This window comes from Grus americana, chromosome 3, assembly GCF_028858705.1.
Source record: "Grus americana isolate bGruAme1 chromosome 3, bGruAme1.mat, whole genome shotgun sequence".
NCBI lineage: Eukaryota > Metazoa > Chordata > Aves > Gruiformes > Gruidae > Grus > Grus americana.
The window spans coordinates 34,230,936-34,235,875 of NC_072854.1; positions in this window are offsets into that span (position 1 = coordinate 34,230,936).

Genomic DNA, 4,940 nt, shown 5'->3' on the forward strand with positions numbered 1-4,940 from the left:
CCTCGGCAGCCATCTTTGATGAGGGCAGAGAGCCGCGGCGACCCGCCTATCTGCAGCGGGAACGCGGCCGCTCCCTCTCTCCCTCCCGTGAGGGGCGGGCTGACTGACTGACTGACTGACTGACTGCGACTGGCGGACGGCCAGATTGCGGGTGTTGCTGTGCGGCCTGTCTCGACTGTTTTGGGAAAAGTTCCTCCTATTTTGGACAAATCTCATCAGGCGAATCATGCTTTCCCTTCCCCGCACCGCCTGCCCTTCCGTGGCCGCCGCAATGAAGTGGCGGCTGTGAGTGTGCTTTGAGCTTTCATAGAATCATAGAATGGTTTGGGTTGGAAGGGACCTCAAAGATCATCTAGTTCCAACCCCCCTGCCATGGGCAGGGACACCCTCCACTAGACCAGGTTGCCCAAAGCCTCATCCAGCCTGGTCTTAAACACTTCCAGAGCTTTGCTCTGATATAAAAGCTGCAGGTTGCATGGCACAAAGGAGCGCCAGTTACATGTTGAAGGCTCCTTGGCACGGTGGCAGGTGGCCATGGTATGGAGACCATACGTAGCTGTGCGTGAGCAACGGTGAGCGCCTTCTGGGTGCAGGTGAACTGTGGCAGCCATGTCCCAATGGGGAAGACTCACAGTGCAGGGGTTAGATTTCTCTGTGACTACTGCAATGTCACTTGAGCAGCATCGTAACAATAAATTGCAGTATCTGCAGCACAGGACCTTTTTATTCTGTGTGCGTGTGGAGTGCTTGATTCCTGGAGTGAGGCCTTAAAATGCACCAGTATAAATGAATAAGCAGCATAGCATATGTAATAGAGCTTTTTGTCTCAGAATCGGTGGTTTTCAACCTCAGTCAAAGCTAACAACAGGGTAGAGGTCTTTAGTTTTACAGGCTTTTACAGAGGAGCATCTGTGCCCTTGCCAGGGCTGAGTGCTGAGTCATTCTGACGATCCCACCGGTCATCTGCTGCAACCTTAGGCTTTGCTAGATTCCCATGCCATCATACTGATGTGTAAATAACCGTCTGGAAAATTTTGCGTACTGGAAACTGGAAGAATGTAAAAGATTCCTAGCAGCATATTCAGCTATATCGTTTTGCACAAGGTAGATATACTGATTTTGCAAGTATCAATAGAATGATTGCGGCAGTGTGCTGGTCATACAGTACGACATCTATGCGAACATGTGAAGCAAACCAGGATTTCTGTTCTGGTTCTGAAATTTAGCCTAAGAGTGTCTTCTGTGAGTCAAACTTACCTGGAAGTTACTCTTCTAGCCAAAATGACAGAATGAAAGCCAATTGCTTTATTCTAACAAAACACACATCAAACATAGTTTGCAACATTTTATGAGAAGTGGAGATTTGGTCTGTGGTACTCGAAGACTGTAGCTTTGCATTTCACACATGCTGTACCCATCCTGGCTATCCTGTACATACCACCAGAAAGAGACCCCAGTGCGGTAGCACCCAGCCCACGAGGAAGGAAGCCTTGGGGGGGTCTGATGTGCTGCACAGGGTCATGAGTATGATCACTTCCATCCATAGGTTGAACCCTAAGTGCTCAGTAGACTCCCCTCATCATAACACAGGGAGGACAGGGGACTTCAGGAGCTGCAACAATCAACAAAGCTTTTCCTAGGCTTCCTCTTTTTTTACTTCTCTTATTTCTTCTCATTAAGGCAAGTTGTATCTTAAATCTACCTACACTCTCAGTATGAGATGTTGCCAACAAACCTTGCAGTAGCAAGGAACGTTGATTTCTCTGGCCTGCTGCCTCCTTCTTGGATCTTGCAGACCCCCACTGGTGAGTGAATCTTCCTTACTTAGTGACGTGCTGCACCAAGAGCAGCTTGATTGCGTGGCTGCAGCCCCAGAGTCATCAGGTGACACCCATAAATACAGGTTCAGGAGTGTGTGAGGAGCAGTGACCTTTGTCACAGCAGATAAGAACACCATTCCTGTTCCCTGACTTTGTATATAGCTATATGCAAATATGCATGGTTTGCCTCTGACCAGTCTAGCAGGCAATACTGGTTGAAGCCTGTGATCTGTTCTGCCAGTCTCTGTGTCATACTTGTGATGCAGTCCTGATGTAAAGTGTTTGAAGTCTTTTCTGTCTTAATTTATTTTTATTTCTAAAAAAGGACTGTTGTCTTCAACCACTTTTGCTCTGGTTACTTTCAATGCCGGATGCAGCCATGCTCTGTGCGAGGCTCCGGAGGTGGGAGACAGCACTGCTCAGCACCCCACTTCCCTTGTCATCTGGCTCCACAGCATGTGAGAGGAGAACATCAAAGGTTTGCCCTTCGTTCCCTAAATCCCACCCTGACATTTCACATCATCAAACTAAAACGACGTGCTGCAGCATGTCCCGTGTAGAGCAGCAGATGGCTCTCTTTCCTCTCAAGTCCAGATGGGAGAAGAAACCTTGCACGGTGCCTGGGTCTTAGGACAAACCCCAGCCTTCTTCCCTCCAGTGCCATGGCTCCTTAGGGCAAGCTCTCATACCCATTCAGCCGTGCAGACGGGTTACAGCTGTCGTGATATAGGAAGATGTCTGTGGTTTATTTTATGTTTTAAACTGTTTAACACTGCCAATACTAAGCAGCAACCCTCAACCTTAAATGTTAGAAGATGGAAGGCGGCTGCCTGGGAAAATGTATCAGTGGTGCTACCCTAAGTCACAGCATTCCCTCACGGAGTAACGTAATGTCTCTTCTGTTAGGTTATGAAGTTTTATGGGATATAATTATAGTTGTTTGTTTCTGGTTTCCTACATCATTCATCAGTCTTTTTAAATTCGTATGACAATACACCAGTATTTACTTAGGCCCTTTTCAAGAATCTGACTTTCGAAGACTTGATTTTCAAGAGAAATACAGCTTGTACTCACAATATAAGAATCACCTGGTTATTCTTAAATAACTGGAAGTAACATAAGCAGAGTTCAATGAGTGAAGATTGAAATATCTACTTTTAAGTTTGTCTAAGTCTCCTTATATGCAGTACAGTATACAGCATTTTTATGTTATGCTAACAAGGATATTTATGTTTTAGACCAATAATTTACAAAATGGAAGAATATAAAGTTAAGGTATCAGATCATTGGGACAAGAAAAGTAGATATGCGTGTGCATATCCAAGCAAAAAAAATCTCACGTTTCTCACAAGGTAGCAAGTTACAGTCAGTCAAAAAGGACAAGAATTAGGATACCTATAGCTTTGCAGTCCTTCTACTGTAGAGCTGAATACAAAATCATTACTAAATCATGCATAAGATGATGCTGACCAAATCAGAAATGATTTGTGTGACTCTGGCAGTACAATGTGTTTTCATTTGTCTGGAAATATTCTGTCTGCTGCAAATGCCTCAGGGCTCCCTGTCGCCATGGATATTCTTGCCTGGGGGTTTATGTTGGGAGGGGAGACATTCATCATGCGCGCTCTTCTTATCATTGCTTAGCAGAGGCACTCCATGCGGTTCAATTTTCGCCATTGGCCATGACAGCAGAAAGCTTGGGACTTTCCTCAGTCAGCAGCATTGTTTTCATATGAAAGAAAGCAAGCATGTATTGCGTCCTCCACAAAGTACTCCTCTGGGTTATGTGGCAACACTCAACTGGATTCACAGAAGTGACTTAGGCTTTGTATTACTTAAATGTTAGTGTTGTGATAGCTGGTGGAAGTATAGATTGGAAATATAGGCAATCTTGATGTCTAGACTCCCTTAAACATATCCTCCCTAAAGGAAAAGGGAGTAGCTATGATGCTGGACATTTCCTATTAAACAGCTGGCCTGTGTTCAGGACACTCATCTGTATGTGGAAACACAGATTCATATTTCTCCTCTGCTAGTGGCATTTAGTTTTACTTCTGCAGTGAATGCTGAACCGGGGTGGGGGGTCAGGGGGTGGGCTTTGCAGAATCTTCTTTCTTTTTAACTATATTTGTTTCCTTATGTATAGAAGCCATGAATGTCCTTGGGGAAAAGAAGAGATTCCCCATCAGTGCTGCCCCTCAGGCCTGTGGATGATGTCTGTATTTGCTGGGTTAATGGCTTTAAACACTTGGCTGTAACTATATGGACTACTAAGGGATGCGTGAGAGCTCACTAAGAGCAATTCTTTTGTCAATGGGCTTATAAAAACATATGAATAACTATAGTGTGTCAGACGAACGGTCCATTTCCCTCAGTATCTTGTCTCTCCCAGCAGTCAATTGCAAATGCTGAGGGAAGGACATGTACAGACCAAACACAGGGTGATACATCCTCTGAATAGTCTCTGCATGTTTGAATACACTGACTGGTGACTCAGGCCCTTCCTGAGCTGGATGTGGTACCTCTGTATAGATTAGTCCCTGACAGATTTCTGTCATGAATTTATGCCATCTGTTTTTAAACCCATGTAAAATTCAGTATCCACATGCCCTGTGGCAAGGAATTCCACAGCTGAATTACATCTATGGACAGAGGTATGCTTTTACAGTCTTACACTAAGCATGCTGTGAGAAGAAATGCTTATCTTCTGAATCCCTGGTGAAGGCTTACCTCTCCCTGTGCACATGCCTAGCCACAGAAACGTTGGCTTTTAAGGTATTTTACTAGTGGAGAGTAGAGTGCTGAAATATTAGGGATTTACATGTTTGGGGGGGTATATTTTATCAATTCCAATGGTGTGCATAAATGTTGGACTTATGCTTTCAGCTGTGTGGCTCAGTCTTGCGAAACCATGTCTTTATACCTGCCTGGTGCCAGGCTAGAATGATTCTTTCAAGAGCTTCCACCCCATGATGTGGTGCATTATAATATTGCAATATTGATGCTGTTCATGTCTATGGCAAAACAAAATTAATCTGAGTTATCCTGTCATGAAAAATTAAATGATGAGGATAAAAGATGTTGGTATCTCACAGGTTATCTCAGTAGAGTTTTGTTCTG